We start from the raw sequence: 16,190 nt of genomic DNA on the forward strand, positions 1-16,190 counted from the left end.
CTCCTTTCTATGCCGCAGTTCCACCTCCTTCCTCTTATCGAGAGAAGAGGCCTGCCTCTCCTATTGTTCAACCAAAAAGACCCCAACCTAAATCTTCCACTATAAAGGAGAAAGCCATTCCTCCTTTTGCAAATGTTCCTCCTCCTTCTCAGCCTTCCACTAAGACTCGATGAAACTGTTGTGCGAGAGAACGCCGATGAAGATGTTGTGTTTGAACTCGTGAAGCTATCCCTCAAAATACTCAATCTCCTTAGAATCCAACAGTTGATATGATTCCCTTTTCTCCTAAACAAGATGTTTAACCAACATCTCCAAATCATAAGTTGCATAAAATATGTGATGGTTTTACTCCTATTCATGTTATTGCTCCTCTTGCTTTAAACTTTAATGAAGAAATGGGTGAAAATGTCATTTATAATGGTAATACAACTCCTAATGCTTCTAACAGTGAGCATGAATATATTGATGTGGACAAACATTTATCGGATTAGTTTTCACAAACCCTAATCATAGCTCCTAGAATCAAACAAAGTGACTTACAACATGAGCATAGTCCTTGTTTGGATCTTGTGATAACTCCATCTGATGTGCTCGATGTCGCTCCTCTAGCATGTTGCTCACCTTCCCAAAATAGTGATCAACAAGATTGGGAGGTAGATGTCATACTAGATTAGCAATATTGGCACTGCGGATCTTTATCTCTCCTTTCTTTCTCTTTTGTGACCATTCTTTATGTATCCCTGTTCTTCTATTGTTCCCTTAATGTCTACTTGGGGATGATGCAAAGCATTGAGATATTCTCTTGGTCTCTTTTATGTTGACTCAAAAGACATCCTCTCTTCCCTTTCTTCTAAGGTAGTGTCCCTCTTTGGGGAATGAAGATTATTATATGCATATATATACATGATATAAATGAGTTTTCATACAACATATTGACCTTGAGGAAAGTGGAACTACCTCATTATTTGTGTTGATTATCCTTGGTTTTATACCTCGATTGGGGCTAAATCCTTGTGATAACGTGCTCCCTTTCTTCTCTCTCTCTTTGGTGTATCCTACCTTAAAGAAATCGCTCCCGATAAGGTGTGTGCGATCGCTTTAACATGGGGGCATACACTTCACTCATTCTTTTGTTCTTGTGATACTTAAAATTACTTGGTGAACTTTGCTTTTGTAAAGTGGAAAAATCGAACCCTAGTTGTTCTCCCCCCCCAACTCCAAGGAGAGAGAAGGGAGGTCACTAGGGTTGATGGTTTTCACTTAGGAGAGACTTTACATTCAAAAGAGGGGTTGAAACCCACAAGATCCAATCCCACACAATGCAAGACTGGATTCTAAATGAGTTTCAAGGGTTAAGACATCAAGGATACCCTCTTTTGTAAAGAATGTAGATAGAATGATTGAACTAGGAATGCATGTAAAGTAAGAAAGATTCGCTTATAAACAGAGATAGGGATACGGGATGAAGCTGCGGACTTGGAATTAGTAGTAAAATGTTGAGACGATGCTGCTTTGCAAATTTGAGCGAAAGTTGACGAGACGATGGCGCTCGGAGTGCACACGGTCCTCCGAAAAATCCGCGAAACGAAGGGGGATCTGTTCGTCTTTGCACAAGGATTCCAGATCTTCAATTATAGCCGCGTACCTTCAACCTACACACAGAAAAGAGAGGACGATTGGGTAGTTAGGGATTAGGGGTTTGCCTTTAGGTCAAACCCCAGTTTTGGAGTTAACCAAGAAATGAGAATGCTGTAAATGTAAATGTTTGTAATGTAAACAAGTACTGATACCTTGTTGTAAGAATGTTTGTATTCTCACATGCGAAGGTGTAATGTATGTTGTATGTTGTATGTGATCTCCTCTTCAATGGTTGAATCCTTGTCTTGAATGCAACACCTAGCCTTGAATGGAGACTTAGAATGCTCAATTGCTTGAAGGAATGCTTGAATGTTTGAATGTTTGAATATCGCTTCCGCCTCTTGCACACATATGTTTTTTTCCCCCTTTTTTGGAAGAGGAAATGTAGTTTATATACTTGTCAATTAGGGTTGAGAGACTGATTTTCCCGACCTTAGGCCGACCTAGAAACAATATTTTCCAATTTGCAAACTTCAAGACCCGGTGCCCAACAAGAGACCGGGCCCAAAATAGGGCCAGGGACCAGGGCGTTGGGTGCCATGGTCCTGGGGGACCAGGGCACTGGGCGCCATGGTCCCACCTCCCGGGACAACAGGGTGCAAGGAGGGATCAGGCCAAGGTGCAAAAAGATGCAGTTTTTGGTGTCGTAAACAAGTTTCGGGGTCTCCATTCAGGTTCAACGTTGCGCCGCCATCGTGAAGACCCAAATGCAATTGAAATTGCAAGTGTCACAATTTTAGGATGCTACATTTAGCCCCCACTTTAGCGAGAGTATAAGCGTACACCCATACTTCTGGTAAAGTACAAGGAAACAACATTGAAAGGCTTTTACCACGTCAAGGAGGCAAGATACCCCAAGCCCCCAGTGGACTAAGGATCTTATGACTTTGATTGACAAAGTAAAAGGGAAGATCACGAGGGAGAACCATGACTATCAGTAGTAAGGTTCCCTCACTATGAGTCATGCAAGAAAGATATCAAAAAATTTCAAGGCAAAGCTAAATTTGTCAAGAAATTTTCAAGTATCTTGGAGAGATATGAATGGGGTGTATGCCCCCCTACGTTAAAGCGATCTCACATGCCTCATCAGGGGTGATTGCTTTAAGGTAGTGATACATATAAGAAATGAGAAGCGAAAGGAGCACGTTATCACAAGGATTTAGCCCCCAAGTGTGAGATAAGCCCAAGGATAATAGACACAAAACACAAAGCATGAGGTGACTTCGCTTTCCTCAGGGTCAGTATGCTGTATGATAATTCATGTATATCATATGTATGTATGCATAATTGTTCTTCATTCCCCATTCAAGGAAGGTCACCTAGAAGAAGGGAACACATGTGTCTTTTGAGTCAACATGAGAGAGACCAAAAGAGATCTCAATGCTTTGCATCATCCTCAAGTAGGCAACACTAAGGATAACAAATAGAAGAATGAGAATAACACATAGAAGAAGTAACAAAAGAGATCAAGAGAGGAGGAGAGAGTCTGCTATGCTAATGAAACTAGTCTAGCACGTCATCTACCCCCCGATCTTGCTGATCAATATTTTAGGAAGGCAGGAAACACGCTAGAGGAGGAACATCCAACATAGCAGATGGAGCTATCACAAGATCCAAACAAGGGCTATGTTCATGTTCCAAGCCACGTTGTTCTTGTCTAGGAGCTAGGATAAGTTCTTTAGAAAATTCGTTAGATAAATGGTTATCAACATCAACATATTCATATTCACTATCAGAATGAACAGAAGTAACATTTTCATCATGAATAACATTTTCATCTATATCATCATCAAGATTTATAAAAATAGGATCTTTAACTCGCACAGGATCAAGACCATCATGCATCTTATGTTTAGGAGATTTTGGCTCAATTTTCTGTTGAGGAGAAAATGGAATAATACTAGCTGAAGGTGTTTTTAGGGATTGCAAAGTTTGAGAAGCAGTTGCCTGAGCTCTAAGATGACGCTTTCGTCAGCGTTCACGTGCAGAACGATTTCGTCTAGTCTTAGTAGGAAGTTGAGAAGATTGAGGAGGAGGAATGTTCTCATCCTTATCACTTGGGTGTTTAGGTTTTAGTCTCTTAGGTTGAATAATAGGAGAAGAGGAAGGTCTCTTTTCTCCATAAGAGGAAGGAGGAGGAACTGCTCCATATAAAGGAGGAATATTTGGTTTAGGAAAGAGGCCAAGCCCATCATGATGAGGAGGTATAGGTCTACTTTTAGGAAGTTTATTAGTCATAGGCATAGTCACATTCATAGGGATGGGTTGGGAATCTTTTTGAGGAAAGACATTAGTTTTATCTTTCAAAGGAAGAACTTCCTTCTCAAGAATGATTGGAATATCAAGTTTGGGTGTTCTAGGTTCACTTAGAGATAGGATCATATCTTTTTTCCACTTTTGATAAGATTTGAAAAGATGATCACTCCACGGTGGAAGAGATTGGAATTGTTTAGGCCAAAAATAATCAATAGGAACACTAGAAGTTCTTTCAGCTGGTTTAAAGAGACTATGATTGACAGTAACAACTTCACCATTATGGGGAAATTTCAAACACTTGTGAATAGGAGAAGCAATAGCTTTCATGGAAGATAGCCAAGGATAGCCTAGCTTCACACGAAATTGTTCAGACGATGGAATAATAGAAAAGTCCACATCAAGGGATTTGTTATGGACCTCAATAGGTAATGTAATAGAACCAATTGCAGGAGAAGAAAATGCATCAAATAGTTTCACAACCACATTTGTTTCATCATAGATCACTTGATTCAATTGCAAAGTAAAAAGAAATTCTTCAGTAATGACATTAATCATACAAGAAGGATCAATAAGCACTCCACGGCAAGGTGTATTCTTGACTTTTGCAACTATATATAAAGGACCATCAGGTGCCCTGATAGTTTCACTGGAATCAAATGTGATGGAAGGTTCCTTAGGGATTTTTTGCTGCTCCACAAAGTTAATCACATTGGGAGTCATAGACACAAGACTATCAGGTGAGAAAGAGGAATCATTAGTCTCAACCACATTAGAGGTATGAGAAGGTAATGGATCAGTAAAAATCTTAAGATTTTGGTTAGGAGGAGCTACAAATGTGTTGCCTTTATCATTCACACCAGAAACAGAGATAGTATTATTATCAATCAAATCTTGAATTTTACCCTTTAAAGCAAAACATTTTTCAGTATCATGCCCAGGTTGACGATGAAATTGACAAAAAGATTTGTTATCAAAATAGGGTGAGTTAATCTTTGCAGGATCTATTTGCTTTATAGGAGGAAGAGTAAGCACATTTTGTTCCAATAACTTATTCATAATACTATGCAATGATTCATTCAAAGGAGTAAACTTTCTTTCTTTCTTGAAAAACTTAGAAATAGGAGGCACACCTGATGTTGCATTCACATTGTTGTTGATGATGTTTTCATTTAACTTTATTGACTCTCTGTTCGGTTTAAACTTCCCAAATGGTTGTTGACTACTATCACCCTTATCACTCGGAGCCATAGGATTTGCTTGTTCCATTTGACTCACAGTCAGTTGATAATTGTGAAGAGTTGCGCACAACTGTTGGAAAGAAGTAAACTCAGAAAACAAAAGTTTTTCTCTAATATCTTTTTGTAAATTAGAAATAAAGATCCTTTGAATATCATTGTCAGGTACTGGAAAAGAAATTTGAGCATACAAATGCTTATATCTACCAATGAAATCAGTCACTTTTTCTTTAACACCTTGTTTACAATGCATTAAATCAATCAAAGTAACTTTAGGACTTATATTGTTTTGAAATTGTTGAATAAAAGCATTTGCAAGTTGTTCGAAAGAAGTAATAGAATAAGAAGGCAATGAGCAATACCATTGTAGGGCTTTATCTCTTAATGTTCTAGTAAACAGTTTTGCAAGCAACCTTTGGTCATAAGAAAAATCAGTACATATTGTTTGAAAAGTCTTAACATGTGTTAGAGGATCACCCTTACCATTATAAAGCTCCAATTGCGGGATTTCAACATGTTTAGGGGGGATAGCTCGAACAATGTCAAGAGAAAGTGGGCTCGCAACATCAAATGTGGGCACACTAGACTTAGATTGATTCATAGAGGCAATTTGTTGCTGTAAAGAAGAGACAGTTTGTGCAAGATTGTTAATGGTCGCTTCAGTCGAAGAGTTCATATTAGACATGTTAGATTGTGATGGAGGTATTATGTTTTTGAAAGAAGGTATTGATTGAGAGTAAGGTGGCGGGACACTATGATAGTTAGTCATAGGAGATGATTGGAAAGGAGGAACACTACAAGGAGGAATGGAATGGTTAAATGAATTGCCCCCTTGCGTCATGTTCATTTGTGGAGATGTAATAGGAACACTCATTGAAGGAATGAATGAAGAAATTGGATTGAATGAAGGAAGAGGGTTGATTGAAGAAGAAGGATTGCCCCCATGACTGGTGATCATAGGTGGAATGTCTTGTATTGAAGTAGTCATTATGTTTGATGTAAAAGTAGGTATACTAGCAATAGGAGTTGTCAAAGGAATAGAATGATTGACTTGAGTAGGAGGTTGTGTATAACCCAATGTTTCAGCACAACTCTTCATAGGCATCACATTTGAATCCACAATGTGTGCAATACCATGCAAAATATCAATTCCATTCTTATCACTTTGAACCATACATTTTAGACCCTCAATTAATGAAAGAGCTTGACTATCGGGGTATTCTTGAGACATCCATTGTTGAAAATCATCAAATTGGTTATCCAATTTTGAAAGTTGTTCTACAGAAACCTCATGGAGAGCTTCTTCATCATTAAGAGGATTAGAGGAATTACCCATGTCCTTGTTAAAAAGGCCATTCAAATTAGGTTCCATCTCCTCAGTAATTAAACCTTGGAAAGACTTAATTCTAAGGCTTCGTCTAATGGGAATAGTGTAAGTAGGGCTTATTGTTGTAAAACTCATGCACTAAAGAGAGAGAGAAGATTTTGAATTCTATAGGTAGCAAATTTCAATAAAATCAGCCAATCTCCTAGATTTAAGCTGTTGAATACAATCAGGACAATCTCCCGAAATTTCAGAAAAAATGTTAGGGACCGTGGCGAACGGAGTGCACACGGTCCTCGCAACTTTTTTCAAAATTTTCAGGGATGAAAGTTATGATGATTTTAAAGCTAATTTGAAAAAATTGAGTGATTTTACGATCTGTAGATAGGCCAAATTAAAGTTGCAATCTCAAAATTGAACCCTACCAAGATTGTTGAAAAATGCAAAATTTGAATTTTGAAAAAGAGAGGGAAACTAAAATTTTGAATTTTATGATTTTAGAGGGAATACTAAAAGCAATGCAGGCTTTGAAATTTAAAAGTTGACTCAATTTCATGCAAAATTCAAATTTGAAAGCGGAAATCAAAGTTGCCGCAATTAAACACTTAATTTCAAAAGTCACAAATTGTAAAAATTTGAATAAAGCACTGGAATTTTGAATGAATGCCAACACACTTTTCAGATTTAGGATAGTAAGGAACACAATTTTGATATGAATTTTAATTTCAACAATTTTTGAATGATTAGAAGCCTTAATCCAAGCAATCACTAGACCAACTTTGACTTTAATTTTGAAAGTGTTGTAATTAATGAAATCAGCCAAGATTCTGGATTTTAGCAGAAAAATACAGTAAGATCTAGCTCCCGAAATTTCAGAAAAAATGTCGGGGACAATGGCGCTCGGGGTGCACACGATCCTCGCAACTTTTTTTAAAATTTTCAGGGATGAAAGATATTGTGATTTTGTTGCGGAATCCAAAGTTACAGCCGATTTGGAGGTGTTTTGATTAGTGAAATCATCGGTCAAAGGTTGAATCAAGAGGGTTTTAAAAATTAGGGTTTTGACACTTAACCACTTAATTTTCAGAATTAAAGCACAAATATGATTTGACAATTTGCAATAGAAGGGTAGATCTGAAACAAGCATTAAACATTTCACAAGCTCAATTACTAAAAAGAAAATTTAGGGTTTTTATGCAATTAACCTCTAAAATTTGCAAAAGATCAAACATGGAAATGTAATTAAGGAATCCAATTTTTCAGATCTAATCATGAATAATCAAAATTAGGATGTTCACGTCGGGTTCACCAAAATGTAAAGCGGAAAAATCGAACCCTAGTTGTTTCCCCCCCCCCCCCCCCAACTCCAAGGAGAGAGAAGGGAGGTCACTAGGGTTGATGGTTTTCACTTAGGAGAGACTTTACATTCAAAAGAGGGGTTGAAACCCATAAGATCCAATCCCACACAATGCAAGACTGGATTCTAAATGAGTTTCAAGGGTTAAAACATCAAGGATACCCTCTTTTGTAAAGAATGTAGATAGAATGATTGAACTAGGAATGCATGTAAAGTAAGAAAGATTCGCTTATAAACAAAGATAGGGATATGGGATGAAGCTGCGGACCTGGAATTAGCAATAAAATGTCGAGACAATGCTGCTCTACAAATTTGAGCGAAAGTTGACGGGACGATGGCGCTCGGAGTGCACACGGTCCTCCGAAAAATCTGTGAAACGAAGGGGGATCTGTTCGTCTCTGCACAAGGATTCCAGATCTTCAATTACAGCCTCATACCTACAACCTACACATAGAAAAGAGAGGATGATTGGGGGGTTAGGGATTAGGGGTTTTCCTTTAGGTCAAACCCCGGTTTTGGAATTAACCAAGAAATGAGAATGATGTAAATGTAAATGTTTGTAATGTAAACAAGTACTGATACCTTGTTGTAAGAATGTTTGTATTCTCACATGCGAAGGTGTAATGTATGTTGTATGTTGTATGTGATCTCCTCTTCAATGGTTGAATCCTTGTCTTGAATGCAACACCTAGCCTTGAATGGAGACTAAGAATGCTCAATTGCTTGAAGGAATGCTTGAATGCTTGAATGTTTGAATGTTTGAATGTTTGAATGTTTGAATGTTTGAATATCGCTTCCGCCTCTTGCACACATATGTTTTTTTCCCCCTTTTTTGGAAGAGGAAATGTAGTTTATATACTTGTCAATTAGGGTTGAGAGACTGATTTTCTCGACCTTAGGCCGACCTAGAAACAATATTTTCCAATTTGCAAACTTCAAGACCCGATGCCTAACAAGAGACCCGGCCCAAAATAGGGCCAGGGACCACGGTGTTGAGCGCCATGGTCCTGGGGGACCAGGGCATTGGGCGCCCTAGTCTTGAAGGACCAGGGCACTGGGCGCCATGGTCCCACCTCCCGGGACAACAGGGTGCAAGGAGGGATCAGGCCAAGGTGCAAAAAGATGTAGTTTTTGGTGTCATAAACAGGTTTAGGGGTCTCCATTCAGGTTCAATGTTGCATCACCATCGTGAAGACCCAAATGCAGTCGAAATTGCAAGTGTAGCAATTTTAGGACGCTACAGCTTTGTAATCTTTTGTATCCTTGCTTTCATGACTCATAGTGAAGGGAACTTTTCTACTTGCAGTCATGGTTCTCTCCTTCTCAATCTTCCTTTTTACTTTGTCAATCGAAGTCATAAAATCCTAAGTCCACTAGGGGTTTGGCACATCTTGCCTCCTTGACATGGTGAAAGTCTTTCAATCTTGTTTCCTTGTACTTTATCGATAGTATTGGCATACGCTTATACTCCCGCTAAAGTGGGGGCTAACTGTAGTGTCATAAAATTGCAACCCTAGCAATTTACGACTACATTAGGGTCCTCATGCATGTAAACTTGAATCCTCTAGCCTAATCGGAGATCGGATAATGCTCGGCTTGTGAAAACTGCTTCTTCCTTGGCCTCTGCATCACTCTGTCCAGACTTTGCCTTGGAGAAAGGGGTAGGACAGGGGTGTGGCGCTCCTGTCCCTACCCTATTTTGGGGCAGGACCTTTCTAGAGCATGTCTTGTGGGTTGTGCATTGAGCGGGAAATCTCCTTGATGTCAGCTCGTGACAAAATTCAAATCCTTCAAACATGTATTTAAGGGGGAATTCGCTCTCTCATTTGCATAAGGGGCATAGGTCGAAGTTGGATATGTTCAAGCGATCGAGCATTCAAGCATTCTTTTCTAGTATTGAGAATTCTCAAGTCTCCCTTCAAGGCTAGGTGTTGTATTCAAGTCAAGGATTCAGCCATTTAAGAGGAGATTGATTTCAATATTCAATTCCACACAAACATTTCTATCAACATTTCTACTACAACCTCCCTTGAGGTGATTTACAATTCAGTCTTTCATTTACATCTACTTGCAAGTACTTTCTTTCATTACTTGGTTAATTCCAAAACTGGGGTTTGACCTAAAGGCAAACCCCCAATCCCAACACATTTCCCTCTCTTTTTTGTGTGCAGGTTGCAGGTGCGGAGCTTTACTTTCAGATTCGGGCTTCATTTGCAGAGGCAGAAAAACCCTTTTCATTTCGTGGATTTTTCGGTGGATCGTGTACATGCCTGCCACGGTCAGAACAACTTTTCGGCAAATTTGCGGGGCGACTTCCTCTCGACATTTCACTGCCAAATCTAGGTGCACAACTTCATCCCATATTCAGATCTCAAATTTTAATCGATTCTTTGTCACTTTTGCACTACATAATTCAATCAATTTCCTTTCTAAATCAAACAAAGGAATAAGGGGATCATCATAACATTCTTAATTCATTTGGAATTCAATCTATCATCTTTGTGTGGAGATTGAATCTAGTGAATTACCCCTTATCTCCCTAATGTAATGGTGAAAAGTGCTTGAAGGGTAATTAATAGTGAAACTCTCATCTCTTTTTGAGGGAAAGGGTTAGTTTTCCTCTTGATCTATCACTCATCATTTTCCTACCATTACACATCCGATCACCAGACCAAAACTAACTGACTGAATATGAACATGAGTATCATGAATAAGCCAATTCTATAACCAAATCATACCAGAGCATACCGAATCATGCCAGATCCAAACCAACCAGAAACTACTCAACCTACCAAGACCAAAAGGGTGTTGGTAAAGCATCCAAAACAGCTAGTGTTGACATCAATGACAAAAAATCAATGCAACACATAATTAATTCCTCTGAATGGCCAACAATCTACCCCTTTGGCATTGATTGCAACACTAGATATGAAAAACATCTAAGTACCGAGAAATGCCAAACAAGTCTCCCCCAATGGAAGACAACCAACAATCTCCCACATACAGATATAACAATGAAGTTCTGAAACAAAGACCAAACTCCCCCTGTGAATGATATCTCTATAAAGCTCTAAATTATACATATATCTCCCCCTAATGTATACAACTCCTTAAGTTTTTTCTTTTTCACATCAATATCTCCCCCCCTTTGACATCAATGCCATAAATCTGACAAAAATCTAAAAGCAAAAATATAAACCACTGAATCACAAAGCTAACTACTCCCCCTGAGCAGTAGCATCCCCACATCAACTCTCTGCTGGAGGGGCAAAAACCCCTAACCTGTCTCTCAGGTACTCAAATGGTTCATAAGGCAAAGATTTAGTGAAAATATCTACAATCTGCTCTTTAGTGTGTACATAAACCAATCTGACTTCATTTTCTTCCACCTTCTCCTTCAAAAAGTTATACTTGATAGATATGTGCTTTGTCTTAGAGTGAAATATTAGATTCTTTGATATGTCAATAGCAACAGAGTTATCACAATGAATAACTACCGGTCCAGTACAATGCACTTTGATATCCTTCAACATTTGCTTCATCCATAAAACCTGTGTACAATTAGTAGCAACAACAACATATTCAACTTCAATAGTAGATAAAGAAGTACATCCAGTTGCTCAATGTAAACTTCTTCTAGATCTCCAAAAAAAAATGCCGATTTGACATGCATCTAATAAACTTTAAAGTTCTTGTTAGTAGAAAATGCAAGAAACATATGTATAGCTTCCATCCTTGCTACCAAAGAAAAAGTTTCTTCAAATTCTATTGCTTCCACCTGATAATATCCTTTACATACCACTCTTGCTTTGTTTAACTTGTCCTTGCTCATTTAGCTTATTATTAAATACCCATTTAGTTCCTATTACACTCTTCTTCTTCTTCTAACTCCTTTTGCAACTATTTTTCCACTCTTCTCGTTTTTGATCACACATCTAGTATTACTGAACAAAACTTCATACCCTTTTCTAGACATCTAACTAACATTTAACAAACTATGTCTCAATCCTTCAACATAATAAACATCATCAGTTTTATGCTTACCATCAATAGAAACACTTCCAATACCTCTAATAGCTTTACCATATTCTTCAACAAATTTCACTAAACCTCCATCATATTTTTTGAGATTAATAAACTTCTCTTTATCACCGGTCATATGGTTTGAACATATAGAGTCTATAATCCATGTACTTGGTTCTATCTTAGCATGCAATGTAGTCTTGATTGTCTTCTCTTCTTTCGGTCTCTCCAAAGAATTCTCCTTATCTTCAATTTCCAAAAACAAGGATTCTTCATTCCAGTCATCATCAATTTCATCTCCAGAGGCATGTTCCTTAATAGGACATAAGCCCTTCTTCTCTCTTCTATTAAAGTTGTGTCTTCTAAATTTATTTTTTTTCTCATGATCATCCGCTCTTATAGTCTTCTCTGTAAGTGCAATGTGAAGCATATTGTCCAATTCTACCACAAAAAAATAATTTAGAGATAACTTACGTTTATACTTTCTAGTGCCTTGCTACAATCTTCTCACAAAGTTTTCTATAGCTTGATCTACATCTCCATTGCATTTTAGATCATCATGTCTTGAAACATTAATTGCTGCTTCTTTCTTTCCTCCTTTCTCTTCCTCCATTTTTGTAATTTTAAAGGCTACTAAAGTACCAATGAGTTGATGAATGGTATACTTACTCAAATAATTTCTTTCTTGTATGGCACACCTTGTTGGTTTGTAAGATTTAGGCAAAGACAAAAAGATGTTGTAAACAACATGAAATTCATCCAAATGTCCACCAACAACTCTAATCCCATCAGGAAGATCAATCATTCTATCAACATAGTTCTCAACACCTTCATCTTCAAGCATTTTTAGATACTCATACTTCTATTTTAAATTCATCAGCCTAGCTTGCTTTGTCTTTGGATCTCCTTCATATGCCAAACACAACTCGTTCCATACAACTTTAGCTTCTTTCAATCCTTTTACTCTTCCAAACACTGAATCACTCATAGACTTGAAGATTATAACTCTAGCCTTCACATCAATCTCCTTTAGCTCTATCTCATCCAAAGTCTAAGCAGCACCCTGCAAAGGTGTATATCTAGTTTGAATGATTCCCCAAATTCCATTCTAGAATGTCTCCAAAGGTGATTCCATTCTCTCCTTCTAGTACAAAAATTTTACACCATCAAAGATCGAAACTTTGTAATGCACATCCTACGCCATACCGGATCTACCTCTAGCGGTTAAGCTTACTCAAGAGGAACCTTGATCTGATACCAATTGTTGAACCCTAGACAGGATTAAGGGTGGGGGGTAAATCAATCCAAATAAAAATTTAATGCAACACATAAACAATTAATCAAAAATACACATCCAACCAATATTTTCTACGTGGAAAACCCAAATAGGGAAAAACCATGGTGAGAACTTGCACACAAAATATATTCATTGTCTATCAGATTACAATAAAAAGAGTTTATTTCTCTGGACTTTCTAACCAAAGCTAATTTCTCTTTGGGAAAGATACAAAAGAGGAATTGCAAAATATGAAGCTAACTGCAATAGCACAAGATACAAAAATGCTCTGAAAAGAAGGATCTCCTGATCATGAAGTTGTCCTTGAACTCTACATCAAGTGACCAACATCAACACACACAACTCAGACCTTAACTGTCAACACCCTGTCTCATAGCTGCCATAGTCTCAACACAACTTGCATATAATTCAAACACAACTATTCTTCTCTGCTCTTCACTAAATTAAACACACTTTCTTTCACATTCTCTACATTTCTCTTCCCACTCTCATAGTTTTACTCACCTTCCACTCTAAATCATATACACACTCCTTATATACAAGATAGATCATCAAAGCTCGAACCAAGTTGGATTGAAATAAAATATTCTTTTCGTACCAAAAACATGCATGTTGATCCACTCCAGGAGAAAGAGGGGACCAAAATACATATTCCAAATATCCATTCACCGATTGGTAATCACTAGAACATAACAAATAACATATCAAAATACTGCACATCAACAAAAATAATTAACGATCAAAATATATCCTCCAATGTAAATAACTCAAATCCAGATCTCCACACGCTACAGTGAGACCCATGACACATCAAAAAATACTCCACAAATCATATTTGGACCCAAAGATAGGTCTATCATAGAATATCACAACCAACTATGAACATTGCCACAACATCTGGAGAACACAATAATATTTACAGACCACAAAATTATCATATCCATGATACCCAAACTATATCAAAAGAAGATAACAATAACAAACAACATTAGAAACACTTTCTGGACCTGAACACTTTCAAAACAACCATTAGAACAATTGCAACACCAACATAGAAATATATCTCTACACCATAGACTTTTTGGACCAACACCAATCTGAGACAAGTTTGACATCAATGACAACCACAACAACACATACTTCCAACACGACTATCTGGACTAGGGCACCTAGCTATAGTGTACATGCAGTTTCAGCCCATATTTATATGATAGGTTCCTCTCTAAATCCCCTTTCCAACTTTGTACATCTCTATGGATTTTTAGATCTAAATTTGTTTGTTTATGTTATTTATTATCAATAATGCATTATTTATTGTATTTCTTTACATCTATTTATTTAAGATCAATCAAACACAAAAAGTGAAAAATAGATCAAGTGCCCAACTCTCCCAAGGGTTTGTAGTTGGGCCTATTGATTTTTTCTGATGTAATTGATGGGATTGGGTTTGATACCTATTTTGTATTCTAGTTTTACATTCCATTTTTCCCAAATTACAATTACTTGTATATCTAGTATGAGAAAGGGGAAAATATAATTAAGCTAATATTTTTCTAAAAAATTACCTTGGGTTGGGAATGTTTATATTTGATTTAATTGTATATAAATGTACACACACACACACACACACACACACACACACACACACACACACACAGAGATACATACATACATACATACATACATACATACATACATACATACATGCATACATTTATACATATACATATACATATACATATACATGTACATGTACACACAAACACACTTATATGCACAAATGTTTATGTTGAATTCTTATTTTCGTTTAAATACACATTTCGAGAAAAGAATAAAGTGGAAATAAAATATGAAAATAGAAAAAGAGAAAATGGAATGAAAAGAAATTGGAAAGTGAATTTTCATTCATTCTTTGTTTCGGAAAAAAGTTATGTTCTAAAACCCTCTGTCATTTTTTTTGAAAAATTGTGGGTGTAGTTGCAAATGGAATCGGATGAGAATTATTTTGGACCAAATAGGAATGGGAGGGGGATTGCATGCATACATGGATTCATTGTGTTTTCTCATGTTTTCAAAAAATTGGGTATTTTGTTTGTGCACACATGAATGAGGTAAGTGTTGATTTATTCATCTTTGTTCATTCATTTTGTTCATGAATGGGCATAAAATATTTCCAATGCATTCAAAAAAATTAAATTTGAGTAGGAATAATTATTTATTTAAAATTTTCAAAAACTCTAATTTTTGTCCACTCTCTCTCAAATTTTTACTCTAGTCATGAAAATGTGGATTTGAGCTTAAAGGTATGTTGTTGGGTATATTTAAAGCCAAAATGCATTTTTAGAATTTTGAAATTTATTTTTTTAAACTTTTCTTCAATGGTGGAATTGAAAATTTTATGGTTTTTCTTTTGTACTTGATTCTACAAAATTTGAATTCTCAAAGTGAAAGTAAATGCTTTATTTTAAGGGAATTCGTCTTTTTAATGGATTTTCATAAGGAGCTATTGAACCATAGTTTTCATTTTTGAGATAGTTTTTTATGCCAATTTGTTGTACTCATTTTTATGCAACATTCAAATATTTCATGAATGTGATGATCCTAATACATAGGTGTTGAGAGGAAGTGGCTCTTGGTCTATCCCCGGGGCAAAGTGGCTCATTGACAATCATGTTATGACTCTCTTAATTATACAATAAGTAATGAAACCTAAGAGTTAAAATGAATAACGATAATGAATGACTCTTCATTTTTGGAGTGCTCGTATACGATCAATATGAGTGTGGAAGATATTCTCATCAAGAAAACATTGGATCTTATACAATCGAGTCTCCTCATCTCTTTTGGGAGAAGAATGTAGTTTCACCTAGCCATAATAGTGAGCTTCACAATGACACTCGCTAACCCCTCTCTAAGATTTAGTCATTTTTGGCCTTGTATTTCTTTTGGTGTTTTCTCCATTAGTGAGTGTGCCCAATATAAGTGTTTTTTGATTTTTTCATTGGTGATAATTCCTATTGATGATTATTTGTTTACTCCATTTGTAAATTTGCCCAATGA

Source organism: Cryptomeria japonica, chromosome 6 (assembly GCF_030272615.1).
Source record: "Cryptomeria japonica chromosome 6, Sugi_1.0, whole genome shotgun sequence".
Taxonomy (NCBI): Eukaryota; Viridiplantae; Streptophyta; class Pinopsida; order Cupressales; family Cupressaceae; genus Cryptomeria; species Cryptomeria japonica.